Genomic DNA, 15,789 nt, shown 5'->3' with positions numbered 1-15,789 from the left:
GTGGCCCCATTTTGATCTTAATGACCACGTCACACATTTGTGATAGGACGACTCCTGGGCCTTGCCAGGGGGAGGTGAGTTTTGGGCACCTACCCTTCCGCCTCCGAGGATTAAAGAACCAAATCTTCATCCCCGGAGCGTACTGACTCCCCTGGCTCCGGTCGTCGTACCTGCGCTTCATCTTGGCCCCCGCCAGATGGAGCTGGCGGCGGGCGAAGGCATGGACCCGCTCCATGCCTTCCTCCAGGTGACGTGCGTAACCCTCCCTCGGCGGTGTATCCGTGGTGTCTGGCACGGGACCGCATAGCAAGTCGGCGGGAGCCCGTAACTCCCGCCCATACATAAGCAACGCTGGACTGCATGCGGTGGCCCCGTGCTGGCTGGTTCGATAGGCCATTAATAAGTATGGGAGATGTTCGTCCCAGTCATCCTGACGGGTTGTGGTGAACAATGCCAGTTGTTGGATCAATGTTCGATTGAACCTCTCCACCATCCCGTCAGATTGTGGCCGCAAGGGCGTGGTTCTGGTTTTTCGAATTGACAGGAGTCTGCACACATCTTTTAGTAATTGGCTTTCAAAATTTCGACCCTGATCGGTGTGCAGCTCCTGTGGAATCCCGTGCCGACATACAAATCCTTCCACGAAGGCCTGCGCTACAACCCCGGCTTTTTGGTTGGGGAGGGCGTAGGCCTCCGGCCACTTGGTGAAATAGTCCAGTATAACAAGGATATACTTATTACCTTGGCGGGTGCAGGGCAGCGGTCCTAGAATATCCATAGCCACCCACTCAAGGGGGGCCCCCACCTGATGCAATTGAAGGGGGGCCCTTATCCTCCATGCTGGTCCCTTTTTGGCAGAACAGGCGTCGCATCTCCGACACCAGTCCTGTATGTCGCGCCCCATATTCACCTAATAGAACCTCCGACGGACCCGAGATATTGTCTTTGACCTGCCCAAATGGCCGCCGGAGCGGGTACCATGCACCTGTTGTAATATGACGTTCTTGAATTTGTCGGGGACTATCACCAGCCAGGAAGTCCTATCAGAGGGAACCTCCACCCACTTGCGATACAAGATGTTATCTTTCAACTCCAGGGTCTGCCACTGAGCCCAATACGCCTTTGTCTGCACCCCGAGGGGGGTGACCTCTTCCCCTTTTGGTCTTTGCCCCAATCCCACTCCTGACACCAATTGTTATGGACCGCGGATAGGATGTTGATTTGCCGAGCGGATGGCGCCATGGCCCTAACAGATACCCCGACTAACCCGTTTTTCACCCCCTCTATCTGATTCTCCTGGGCAGCCATTCTATTTTCCACCCCCGTTAACCCATTTTTCACCTCTTTTATCCCGTTGTCTAACCCATCAAATTTATTGTCCATCTTCCCAATTTGGGCACTGGTACCCCTCACTTCGTCCCTCATTGCTCCCATTTGGCCCTCCAATCGCTCACTATTCCTTTCCATCATTTGTCCCATTTCTCTGCTTTCCGCCCTTGATTTATCCAACTTTTCATCTATTTCCTTACTTTGCACCACGAAGCTTGCCCTGATTTGCGCCATAAAGAGGTCCAATTTCCCCAATGCCGCGGACATGGCTGCCGCAGCGCCGCTATTTTGTGCCTCTGCAACCACGGGCACGGCTAAATTTGGTGCCGCTACACCCACGTGCGCGAGGGCGCCATTTTGTGCACCTGACACCTCCTCAACCACCTCATTGCTCTCCTCCTCCATTTTTCCCACTTCGTCCCTGGGGTCCTGGGTCAATTCTACCCCCTCTAACTCTACCCCCACCAGCATCCGATCGCCTTGACTATCCATGGCACGACTCAATTTGGGATTTAAAAAAACAAATTTTGGCCACTCCAAATTTTGACCAAATTTTTTTTTTTAATGTTTAAAAATTTGGTTCGGGCCTCGAATTCCACTCCCAGACACCAATTGTTACGGCCAATTGTACAATTGGTGTCCCAAAATTTGGGCTAAATAAATTTAGTCCCAGGTTCGAATCCCACTCCTGACACCAATTGTTACGGACCGCGGATAGGATGTTGATTTGCCGAGCGGATGGCGCCGCGGCCCTAACAGTTACCCCGACTAACCCGATTCCTGAACGTTGGCCAAAATCGCACCACAGATATTCAATGGGGAAAAGACAAAGGCGACACGGATGTGAAGAAGAGGAAGACAGAAGTAGGGAATACGAATATAATTTATTTGCTATTTACAACCAAAAGTAACCAAGGAGAAGGAAGGATAATAAAATAATTTACAGAAGAAATCAGAGACACAGTGCAATGCTAGCTTACCTACAGTCTTAATTAACCCAGGACAGAACAAACAAAAACGGACTCACACGGGGAATTGCAGAGTGGATTGGCTGGAAGGAGGTGGGTGGCTGGATGGGGAGGAAGGCACGGAGCTGGCTGGAGCTTGATCCCGCGCGGGACGTCGGGCTGGAGCTCGACGGCCGCTGATGCCAGCGATCCTGTCGTGTGCGCGGGTAACGGGTCGGAGCTGCTTGGTGGAGCCAATGTGCTGGTGGGGGGTCTGGCGTGACTGATTCTCTCCTCTCGCTTTCTTAGTCCAACCCAGTCCAACAACTTCCTCTTTTGCTTAGTCCAACTACTTCCAGGCCTTTCTTTGTTCTGATCTCCTCCCTCCTCGACTCTCTCTGGGGGCCTCTGCCTCGGGTTATATCAGCCCCACCCTTGACCCTTCTGCGAACCTCCCCCAAACGTTCTTTCTCCGCCCTCTAAAGCCAACCCCTCGTTCTCGGTTGGTCGGCAAGGGCTGGTTCACTCCTCCCCTCTATGACGAGGTGGAGACACGCCCTTCTTCCCCGACCTTGCCTCATGGCCAATGGTGGTTTTGGGGCGATTCGAGCTAGCCCCAGCCAAAGGGCAGCAATGGCGAATGAAGAAAACCGCCCAAAATGCAGTTGGCAATTGCAGCAAAGTGGACGGCAGATGAAATGCAGCAAAGTGGCTAAACCTGGCACTTGGAAGATGCCATGTCAGAGGGATCTACTTTATTTAATGCAGTGCAATGGAGTGTCAAATTAATGGAAGACAAATCCTTAGCCTAATACACATAATAAGGATATAACTGTCAACAAGGGGGAAATCTATGATTGGCTAACGTGTGGTGTTTATGAACTAATTACGGGACGCACTTTGACCTTTATACATAACTGGAGCAAGGAGGGCGATACTTTTACAACAATTTACACAACAACAACAAAAAAAAACATTCTCATATCCGCAACAATATTCTGTCATTACCTTTCCCCTTAATTCATCCTTAAACTTTCCAATAACCTTTTTATTCTTTGAGGGAAAACAACTTATCAGTTGACTTATAATTGCTTGTATCATACGAGTCACTATCCTCAAGCATATCTGAATAAACATCTTCCATCTTAATTTCTAAAATGAATCTATCTGTATCCATATAAAGTAGAGAAACATTATCTTGATGTTTCTTCTTCAAGTTATTGTAAAGGTAATCATACATTAGTAATTTTGATAAATCAAGAACCGTCATTCCTATATAAATAGGTTTATCCATTTTAATACTCTTTTTGCAAATGAATAGCAACAAAGTTCTCTGAAAACACCACTTCTCTTTGAAAACTAGGTTTATTAATTAATTTTGCTGCTTGCTCCAAAGATGTAGTAAGTCTCATGTTTTGTCTATTTCTAAGACTTTCCATCGTCTTTCCAAATACAGAATTATTCATCAATTTATAAAAGTCTTTCTCAAAATCAGTTTTTGCTTCGGGTCTCCTTTGAGTGTTAAAATCAATATACTCCTTCATCCAATGACTTTGGTTAAACTGTATAACTCTATAGACTTTCTTTACTATCAATCCTGCCGATACATATTGCTTCAAGTTCCTTTGGTGTAAAACATAATTTTCTTTATCATATAATGTAGTAAGTAATTTTTCTGGTGGTTTACCTTTTATATTAAATGTTTGTTGATAATCACTTAGCCATTCTTCTTACGGGCATTCTTTGGTTGGGGAATATGGTAGGTCGTCGTGTTTATTATGCAGGTCTTCAGGATATTTCAAATCAACCTCAAAATAATATCCAACTTCCGAATCGTCCAATTCTTTTTGTGAGGATGTAACAATGTTTTGTAACACCTTTTCATAATCTTCCTCTTCAACCCATTTAAGCCCTCCATAAGGTAGAGCTTGAGTAATAGCCCATCCATACAAATTATTAGCATCATAATACATCAGGTTCATCATAATACATCGACTCGGTTGCTCGAGTGAGATGTGCATGGAAGACGTTTCGGGAACTGGGTGGCGTGCTGATGATGAGGGGAGTGTCGTTGAAGCTGAAGGGAAAGGTGTATGCTGCATGTGTGAGAAGTGTTATGATTTATGGGAGCGAGACATGGGTAATAAACGTAGAGCAGCAACGAAGGTTGGAAAGGGTGGAAATGCGAATGGTTCGGTGGATGTGTGGAGTATCGTTGAGAGAGAGGAAGACAAATGATGAATTGCGAAAGATGATGGGAATAGAGCCTGTGATTGATGCTGTGAAGAGGAACAGGTTGAGATGGTTTGGTCATGTGTTGAGGAAGGATGAAAGTGACTGGTTGAGAAGAGTGATGGAAATGAATGTAGAAGGAAGCAGAGGACGGGGAAGACCGAAAAAGACTTGGCTAAAGATGGTGGAAGAAGAAATGCGGGCAAGGGGGTTAACAAGGAGAGATGCAGAAAATAGGGCAAAATGGAGAAGATTGTCATGGGGACCGCAAGGCTAACCCCCGCTCTAGCAGGGAAAATGGCCTTTAAAATGCATGTTGTTGTTGTTGTTGTATAATACATCAGGTAAGAACTATCTTTCGTATCATCATAAGTGGGAAGATACCTATTGTTTGCTTTAGCATATCTCTTAGAACATACTTGTGATATTCCTCCTCTTTTAGCCTCTTCCATCATCAAAAGCATATCTTCATCACTGATTAAATCCAACTTCTGTTTTGTCATTTTTAATATGGCACTCCAAGCAAATCCATGGACGGTGTAGTAGTGGATAGGATCTAACCCGTATGACTGTTTATTATGGCAAACTGTTCTAAAGGTTTCAAAGACGTCAGCTAGTAGTAAGAAGTCGGTTTTAAGATATAAATCATGATACTCTCCAAGGTTCTTTATGTTAAACGTTTTCCAAATATTTTGTGCTTGAGTATATTCTTTATCAGTTATATGACATTTATTTAACTTGTTATAGAAACATTATTTTGGGGGAAGTTGTGTTTCTTTAAATCTCTCAAATGAATCCATGTAATCATATGGGTATATTCCCTTTTGTGATAAGAGTTAAATTTCTTTTTTGGCTGATATATACTCTGAAAGACATGGAAAGTTTTTAATATTTGATGCCCATGTAGATAATAATGGACTTGCCATAAATTTAAATGAGTCAAGAAACCTGATGTGAGTCATATCATATATATCTTTACCTTTTTCTTTGTCAAATCCTATTTTTGTGTGGATTGTTTTTGTGAATGAAATGTAGTCCTGATCCATGGTAGGAATTGCTGAAATGTATTCGAACGTCTTTGAAAGCCCCTCAAAAAATAGATGTGTGTCATAATGAGCATTGTTATGAAGAAAGACCGGAATAAAGGTGGAGGATTTATAATTAAGATTACAGTCTCGATGGGCCGGACCTCTATATTTACCGGTGAGATGACCATGGTTTCTAACCTTTGGCCCCCCAGTAACTATCTTCGCATCAATTTCTTTTCCACAAATATGACAGATGCTATTTGGTTGCTTAAATTCTGTTTCTTTTTCTTTTGTTAGGGGGTTCATCGGTTTATTGGTTAATCTCATTATCTTTCTTAAGCGAAGACAGTCCTTTTCTAATAGTTTTATAAACTCAGAAGCCACATCTTCTCCTCTATAAAGTCCTTGTTGGTTGTATTTGTCACCAACGGATGATTTGATATATTAACAGAAACCACAAGGAGTATGTTTTTGATATTTATTAGTGGATGTTTCGTTTGGTTTTGAAGAAGCGTCATTTATCTTTTCAAGAATACACTCAAAGTCAGCATATATCACGAATGGATGTTTTATAGTTTTATCGAAATCTTTGTACGTTATGTTTGAACCTTCTTAAGGCATAGTAATTCTGATGGCTTTATGTTTACCACAGAATTCTGAGTGTTGGTCTAACGCTTCTTGGCTCCTGTGGGTGAGGGAGTGACATCGCACTGGTAAACCGGTAACATTTAAACCGGTGGTATATTTTGCCATGATGTTTACTTGCTTGTGAAGAAATTAATCTTGAATTTTTTTTGATGTAAGCGTAATGTGAATTTTCTCCGGTAGTATATTTTGCCATGATGTTTACTTGCTTGTGAAGAAATTAATCTTGAATTTTTTTTGATGTAAGCGTAATGTGAATTTTCTCCTGAATTATAACATAAAAGGTTAAAATGAGTTTCATCATTTTTATAGTTATCAGAAATGTACAATTTCTGAACATTGCTTTTATCCATTAGACCATAAACATTAACAAATAGATTATTCATCTTCTCAAATTTAGGAATATCTTTCAAGGGCATTGGAAATGGTAAACCGGTAACATTTAACTCATTTTAATATTTCTCATAATGCGATACCCTTTGGACATGATGTTTAGCGGGATGTCGGTGTGCAAGAACAACCCATGGAAAATATTTCTTATCTTTGTTTTGAATATTAATAACTGCATTTTTATTTTTTATAATTAGGGGGTTTGATTTTAGACATGTATATCGATGAAAAGTATTCCAGTAATAGTAAATCCACTACCCACAAGCGAATGATCCACCTGTTCTTCTTGTTCTACAAGTTTATCATAAACGTCCGTTAATAAGAACCCCTGGAGTGATGCGATAAAGTAATGTTTTGTTCTCATACAGTGTTCTACAACAAGATCCTCTTTTTCAGTAATCGATTTTTTCAATTACATTTTGACTCCCATATAAAATTTAAGGGGCATAATCTCAGCCAACGTATTCTTTACATAGCTTTCAACGGCGGGTTTGACTGCGGGTTTTTATTCTAATATGGCCCTTAAATGCTCCATCACAGTCCTTAATAGTGTACCCCAACAACTTTATGTGTTTTTTTGATTTAGGATGAGAGGGAAAGCACGTCTTCAAGATGGGCTTACTACCACATACCTTACAATATATTCTTTCTGGTTCAGGTGGGGCAATCATGTGTAAAGATTTGCATGTGTGTTTGTGGGATTTAAGATGTCATTTTTTTATACAAGATCGAGGCTCGTGAAAGAGCTAACATTAATCAAAAGTCGAACCGACACATAAAACACCAAATAAGTGGAGCGTTAGACAAGATGGGGAGAGAGGGGGAAGGACACAAACACAACATTTGAGAGCAGGGACATCGAGAGAAATTTGGGTGGGGGAGGGCTAGGGGGGGGGGGGGATGGGAGAGGTATAAAACATATGGACACTGCAAGGACTTCCAGGAAAGAAGTTGGAATTTCAAAAAAAGTGTATCTGGGGTGAATTAGCGGGGGTAGAAAAGATCAAGGTTTTGGATGGGGGAAGATAAGAGATGGTGGTGAACAGCTGTTTTAAAGACCTGGAGGGAGGAGTGGGATTGAAGGGAGTGGGGGAGTTTGTTCCAGAGGTGGGAGAAAAGGGGAATGAAAGAGTGAAGGTGAGCAGAGAGCCTATATTTTGGCAGTTTAACCATTAGAGGGTTGCTGGCAGATCTTGTGCGACCTGTAGGAATATTAGGGGGACAGACCACAGAGAGAGCTGGGGGAGCAAGGCCGGAGAGGAGTCGGTAGAAGACAGAAAGACCACCAACCTGCCTGCGGTGAGTGAGTGAAAGGCCCTCGGAGTTAGCTTCATTGCGGGAGATTCCAATGATTCTGAAAGCTTTGGTTTCAACAGCTTTAAGCTGAGCTAGGTGTGAGGCAGGAGCACCGGCCCAGAGAAGGGAACAGTATTCCATTGAGCTGCAGATGAAAGCCTTGCATGTGGTGAGGAGCTCAGGTGTGCCAAGGAAGGACTTCTCCTGGTGGAGGACGCCCAGTCGGTGACTGGCTTTGAGGACCAGCTTGGAAATGTGGTTTTCCCAAGAAAGATCATGGCAGATAGTGAGACCCAAAAGCTTGAGTGACAGAACTTCTTGGAGAGGATTGTTGAGAAAGTAGATGGGAGGGTTTTCCAGTCGGTCTTTTCGGAGAGACATAGTATGAGTGTGAGATTTGTCAGGATTGAAAGACATGTTCCACTTGTTTGACCAGTCTGTGATTTTGTCCAGGTCTGCAGAGAGTCAGGAGGCTGCAGACTGCCGATCTGAGGGATGAGAAATGGAGCGGCAGATAGTGGAGTCATCAGCAAAGAGATAGAGAGGATTTTCCAGAGTCGGCGAGATCATTGATGAAGACCAGAAATAGCACAGGGCCCAGAACACTACCTTGGGGAACTCCAGCCAGAACGGGAAGGGGAGGTGAGAAATCCATTCAGGGCCACACGATGCCGACGACCAGAGATGAAGTCGACAAGCCATGAGTGGAGATTTCCATGGATAACATAGGAGATTTTGGTGAGCAAAGCTGGGTGCCAGACCGTATTGAAGGCACGTGATATGTCATGTGAGACAGCTCTAATTTCCTTGTTTTAAATGAGAAATATCATCCAATTTCTTCTTGGTTAATGTTACATATATTAGATTAATATTATCAAAATGTTTCGTATATTTTCATTCTTTTAGAAATATAGTTATATGAAATTTTGTAATGGTTGAATATTTCTTCACACTTTCCTGTTCATCATCTAACAAAAGTCTATATGTTTTAAACTTTTCATTGAGATCGATATAAACCTTTTCTGGTATTTTACAATATTGTTTACCTTGATATTGAGTAATACATTTTTGAAAATGAGAAACTCTATTGTAAATATATTTCCCTATTATATTTACTCTCTTATAATCATTACAAGTCATATTAGTGTCAAAACTTAATTGTTGGTTATTACACCGCAAACACGTTTTAATATTTGTGTTAGTTATTTCAAAATCAGAGAAGTTTTGATTTTTACAAAATGTATAAGGTAATATTAGTGATAGGTTTAATGTCATATAAAATGGGTATATTCCATAATTTTAACCTTATTATTTCCCTAGCAATATCTAAAAACGCATTTATAATAGATACTTTCTTTTTAAAGATTGGATTATGTGTATTCATCGGTGATAATGGTTTAGATAAAATTGATTTATATTCATGTATCAATAATACATGCAATGTACATGCAATAATAATACATGCAATAATACATGCAACACATTTTATCCTGATTAATATTCTGTAATGTTTGTTCAATATTTGCAATATTTGTTTTAATATCAACTGATGTTTCATTATAAGTTAAAATTAAATCTTTTATCTTATTTCATTTTCCATGAAGTACATCAAATTCCATGTTGAATTTATTAATTATTTCATCATTAATGTTAATAATACGTATTTTTTCATTTAAGTTATTCATTTGTATTATAATTCTCATCCCGTTCAATAAAAAATTCAATTTTTTATTTTTATAATTATTTCAGTGAAAAATCAGGAAAATCGAGAAATTCGGAAATTTTAGACATTTTGGAAATTTTGGGAAAATCATGAAAATCATGAAAATGTGAAAATTGAAAAATAAATAAATAATTATTTCGACCACTTCCGGTTTGTAACCCACAACTTCCTGTTTGGGGGGCAAGGGGGATATGGGGATTCTGCTCCTGGCCTGGTCTGGATCTCTCCTTTTCTATCGACTCACATATCATGTTTTTAAAATAATAAAAATATACAAAATATTATGATGGTGTTAATTTAATATAAATAACGTTAACGAAAAAGAAATTAGATAATATTTCTCATTTAGAGTATGATTTGGTTAAAGATTTTAAACAATTATTAAAATTTTACGATGAAAAACATGGTAAAAATAAAGATGAAGAATTAGATAGGAATTTTTTAAATGAATATACAAGAATTATTATTTCATTTATTATGTAAGCATAATCATAAATGTAATGAAGATTTTACGATTCTTAAAACGGTCGAAAGAAAACGATTTCACAATAAAATATGTAAGGGTTTATTTAATATATTGGGTTGGCAATTCACACCTACATTTTAACCATTGGATGCATTTGGGGGTCTTTTTGGGCCGGCATAATTTTGTTTTGCGATAACTTGGTTATAAAAATGTTTACACCCTTGATCTTTCATATATGCTTCAAATAAAGGGTTATACATATTTTTATGTGTGTGTGTTTTTTTTTTTTTTTTTCAGGGTCAGGGAAAATGTATTTTAAAAATGTTACCCCCATTAATGCATTTGTGGGTCTTTTTTGACCCAGGCCAAACATGATTTTTGTTTCGCTACAACTTTGTTATATTAACTTATATTTGCATGACCTTTCATATATGCTTTCAAGAAAGGGTAGTGCATGCCCCCTGTGTGTGTGTTTTTTCCATTCAGGATTGGGGGAAAATTTATTTATTACATTTTTATCCCATCACATTGCCTTGGGGCATGATTTTGTTTTTGCGATAACTTTGTTATAAAAACGTTTTTACCCATCATCTTTCATACGTGCTTTGAATAAAGGGTAATACATATTCCTTTGTGAATGTTTTGGTTTTTTTATTTTCAGGGTTGGGGAGAATGTATTTTTTTAATTTTACCACCATGAATGCATCATGGGTCTTTTTGGACCCGGGCCAAACATGATTTTTGTTTCGCTATAACTTTGTTATGAAAATGTTTTACCCATGGTCTTTCATGTTTGCTTCAAATGAAGGGTAATAAATACATGTTCCTGTATGTGTGCTTTTGGGGGTTTTTTCTTTCAGGATCAGGGGAATTTATTTTTGAAATTTTACCCTGTTGAATGCATTCGTGGGTATTTTTGGACTAGTTTGACATTGTGTATAACAGGTTGTGATATCACAAGTCACAACCTCACAGGAAGTGGTGACAAGTTAGCCTGCCATTTTGCAGTCCTTGTCAATCTCTTGCAATCCTTGTTTGTGAGCCTTCAAAAACATTGCCTGGAAGTATACAAATATATTCCAACCGTTCATCTTGTTATATCCATCAGAATTTTGCACAGATGGTTTGCACAATTGAAACATTGCTCGTGTGCTGAATTTATATTACCAGCTCAGTCAGCCTAGTCTGATATTGCATGTCACAGGGCACTAGTTGACACACTTTTGTTACGTAGCATCACTGTGGATGCGCAACTGGTAACATTCAGAGGCCGTTGTAAATGTATCCAATATATGCTGAGCAAACCGGCAAAATATAGCATCAAGATATTTTGGGCTTGTGATGCAAAGACCTCGTATGCTGTGGATGGCATGGCAAACACAGGTAGACAGCCTGGGTAATCCGTGCAAAAAAAAAAAAAACTCGGATCAAATGTCATACAGACATTGTGTGGTCCATTGAGGGTTTCAGGACGAAATATCACCATGGACAACTTCTTTACGAGTGTTCCACTTGCTCGGACACTGCTGGAGAAAGGTCTGATGCTTGTGGGAACACTTACGAAAAATAAAGCCGATATCCCTGCACTGATTTTTTATTTTTTTTAATACAAGATCGAGGCTCGTGAAAGAGCTAACATTAATCACACAGAAAGACAAACTGACACATAAAACATATAACATGGGGAGCGGTAGACAAGATGGGGCGAGAGGGGGAGGAACACAAACACAACATCTGAGAGCAGGGACATCGAGAGATCTGTGGGAGGGAGAGGGCTTTGGGGGGGGGAGGCAGGGGAAGGGGGGGTGGGAGAGGTATAAAACATATGGACACTGTCAGGACTTCCAGGAAAGAAGTTGGAATTTCAAACAGGGTGGATCTGGGGTGAATTAGTGGGGGTAGAAAAGATCAAGGTTTTGGATGGGGAAAGATAAGAGATGGTGGTGCTGTTTTAAAGCTGTTTTAAAGACCTGGAGGGAGGAGTGGGATTGAAGGGAGTGTGGGAGTTTGTTCCAGAGGCGGGAGAAAAGAGGAATGAAAGAGTGAAGGTGAGCAGAGAGCCGAGATTTCGGCAGTTTAACCATCAGAGGGTTGCTGGCAGATCTTGTGCGACCTGTAGGAATATTTGGGGGACACAGCACAGAGAGAGCTGGGGGAGCAAGGCCGGAGAGGAGTCGGTAGAAGACAGAAAGACCACCTACCTGTCTGGGGTGAGTGAGTGAAAGGCCCTCGGAGATAGCTTCATTACGGGAGATTCCAATGATTCTGAAAGCTTTGGTTTCAACAGCGTGAAGCCGAGCTAGGTGTGAGGCAGGAGCACCGGCCCATAGGGGAGAACAGTATTCCATTGAGCTGCGGATGAAAGCCTTGTATGTGGTGAGGAGCTCAGGTGTGCCGAGGAAGGACTTCGCACGACGGAGGATGCCCAGTCGGCGACTGGCTTTGGAGGCCAGTTTGGAAATGTGGTTTTCCCAAGAAAGATCATGGCAGATAGTGAGACCCAAAAGCTTGAGTGACAGAACTTCTTGGAGAAGATTGTTGAGAAAGTATATGGGAGGGTTGTCCAGTCGATCTTTTCGGAGAGACATAGTAAGAGTGTGAGATTTGGCAGGATTGAAAGACATGTTCCACTTGTTTGACCAGTCTGCGATTTTGTCCAGGTCTTCAGAGAGTGAGGAGGCTGCAGACTGCCGATCTGAGGGAAGAGGAATGGAGCGGCAGAGAGTGGAGTCATCAGCAAAGAGATAGAGAGGATTTTCCAGAGTCGGAGAGATCATTGATAAGGTTAAAATGGCAGCCAGAAAGGACAGAGCGCGGCACAGCAGCGAATTTGGATTCACTGAAAATCTAATTATGGTGAGCTATGTGCCAAGACCCAACAAAGCCGTAATTTTGCTCAGCACACTACACCATGACAAGGCGATCATGGAAGGAGCGAGCAGGGAAAAAAAGCCCAAAATAAGCGGCTACTATCACACCACCAAAGGCATCGTGGATACCATGGATCAAATGGTTTGCACATATTCTTGCAAATGACAAACCATGAGGTGGCCCATGGCACTGTGGTATAACGTCCTGGATGTTGCCTGCCTGGATGCATTTCTGCTGTTTTCATTACAACATCCAGAATTCCATCTAAAGGTATCCAACAAACGCCACTTGTTCCCGAAAGAACTTGTCGTGGAAATGGTAATGCCTCATATGGAAGACAGGCTGAATAACAACACTTCACTTCCAAGCAGCGGAAAATATTCCATGAAGGATTTTTGGCATTTGATGCCCAAAAGCCGAGATGTCCACAGGTGGTGCCAAAAAAAGGAAAGGTGCACATACTGTCCAAAACAGGAGGACAGAAAAATCTCCACAACATGCCAAAAATGCTCACAGCATGTGTGCAAGAGGCACAGCCTGCTTTTGTGCAACAAATGCCATCAATAAGAATGCCATGCCATCACTAAGATGCCATCAATAAGAAATAAGAAATGAGAATAAATTTACTATTGAAAATGTTTTGTATCGATTTCTTGAAAATGCATGTCCTGGATATACATCTGTGTTTTCAGGGGTTTCTTTATCTATCCCACCACCCATACATTCAAGATGGGGGGGGGGGGGAGTTAAATTGCAAAACTATTCTGGGGAAGCAAACATTCTTCATGCCAAGTTTGAGCCCTGTGGGTCAGAGGGTGTGGAAGATGCATCAGAACACATCACACACACACATTTAGTGATACTATGTAAAGGAGGGAGGAGGAGTGGGTATTAATTAATAATGATAAAAATTAAAAGAATACATCCAAAATATAACAGCAATAAAGAAAATTACATCGCATTGGTTTGTTTTTACCATCAATAACCTAAATACTAAACCGGTCCAAATAGACCCCCAAATTAATTAATGGGGTAAAATTTTAAAAATACATTCTCTTGGACCCTGAAAAAAAAAAACCAAAACACTCACACAGGAATATGAATTATGGTTTATTCAAAGCACATATGAAAGATCATGGGTAAACACGTTTTTAAAACAGTTTTTTTTTTTTTTTTTTGTATACAAGATCGAGGCTCGTGAAGGAGCGAACATTTATCACACAGAAAGACAAACCGACAAACCGACACATAACCGACAAACCGACACATAAAACAAAAAGCATCGGGAGCGGTAGACAAGATGGGGAGAGAGGGGGAAGGACACAAACACAACATTTGAGAGCAGGAACCGAGAGACATGGAGACATCGAGAGAACTGTGGGAGGGAGAGGGCTTTGGGGGGGAGGCATGGGAAAGGGGGTGGGAGAGGCATAAAACATATGGACACTGCCAGGACTACCAGGAAAGAAGTTGGAATTACAAACAAGGTGGAGCTGGGGTGAATTAGTGGGGGTAGAAAAGATCAAGGTTTTGGATGGGGGAAGATAAGAGATGGTGGTGAACAGCTGTTTTAAAGACCTGGAGGGAGGAGTGGGATTGAAGGGAGTGTGGGAGTTTGTTCCAGAGGCGGGAGAAAAGAGGAATGAAGGAGTGAAGGTGAGCAGAGAGCCGAGATTTTGGCAGTTTAACCATCAGAGGCTTGCTGGTAGATCTTGTGCGAGCTGTAGGAATATTTGGGGGACAGAGCACAGAGAGAGCTGGGGGAGCAAGGCCAGAGAGGAGACGGTAGAGACAGAAAGACCACCTACCTGCCTGCGGTGAGTGAGTGAAAGGACCTCAGAGATAGCTTCATCGCGGGAGATTCCAAAGATTCTGAAAGCTTTGGTTTCAACAGCGTGAAGCCGAGCTAGGTGTGAGGCAGGAGCACCAGCCCATAGGGGAGAACAGTATTCCATTGAGCTGCGGATGAAAGCCTTGTATGTGGTGAGGAGCTCAGGTGTGCCTAGGAAGGACTTCGCATGACGGAGGATGCCCAGTCGGCGACTGGCTTTGCAGGCCAGCTTGGAAATGTGGTTTTCCCAAGAAAGATCATGGCAGATAGTGAGACCCAAAAGCTTGAGCGACAGAACTTCTTGGAGAGGATTGTTGAGAAAGTAGATGGGAGGGTTGTCCAGTCGATCTTTTCGGAGAGACATAGTAAGAGTGTGAGATTTGTCAGGATTGAAAGACATGTTCCACTTGTTTGACCAGTCTGTGATTTTGTCCAGGTCTTCAGAGAGTGAGGAGGCTGCAGACTGCCGATCTGAGGGAAGAGGAATGGAGCGGCAGAGAGTGGAGTCATCAGCAAAGTGATAGAGAGGATTTTCCAGAGAGTCGGAGAGATCATTGATAAAGACCAGAAAAAGCACAGGGCCCAGCACACTGCCTTGGGGAACTCCAGCCTGAACAGGAAGGGGAGATGAGAGAAATCCATTCAGGGCCACAAGTTGACTTCGACCAGAGAGGAAGTCCGCAAGCCATGCATGGAGATTTCCATGGATACCATAGGAGTAGAGTTTGGTGAGCAGAGCTGGATGCCAGACCGTATCGAAGGCACGTGATATGTCGAGGGAGACAGCTCTGATTTCCTGTTTGGCATTGAGGACCTCCATCCATTGTTGAGACAGGAGAAGCAGCATGTCCAGAGTAGAGTGACCTGGTCTGAATCCAAATTGATGATCAGAGATCAAGCCATTGGAGAAGAGGAAAGATTTCATATCCGAAGCAATGATGGATTCCATGACTTTGCTGATAATTGGGAGCAGGCTGATTGGTCTGTAGTTAAAAGGATCTGTTTTTGCACCTTTTTTGTGTAAAGCGGTA

Source organism: Myxine glutinosa, chromosome 1, assembly GCF_964187855.1.
Source record: "Myxine glutinosa chromosome 1, kmMyxGlut1.1, whole genome shotgun sequence".
Classification (NCBI taxonomy): Eukaryota; Metazoa; Chordata; class Myxini; order Myxiniformes; family Myxinidae; genus Myxine; species Myxine glutinosa.
This window is presented reverse-complemented; position numbering follows the sequence as displayed.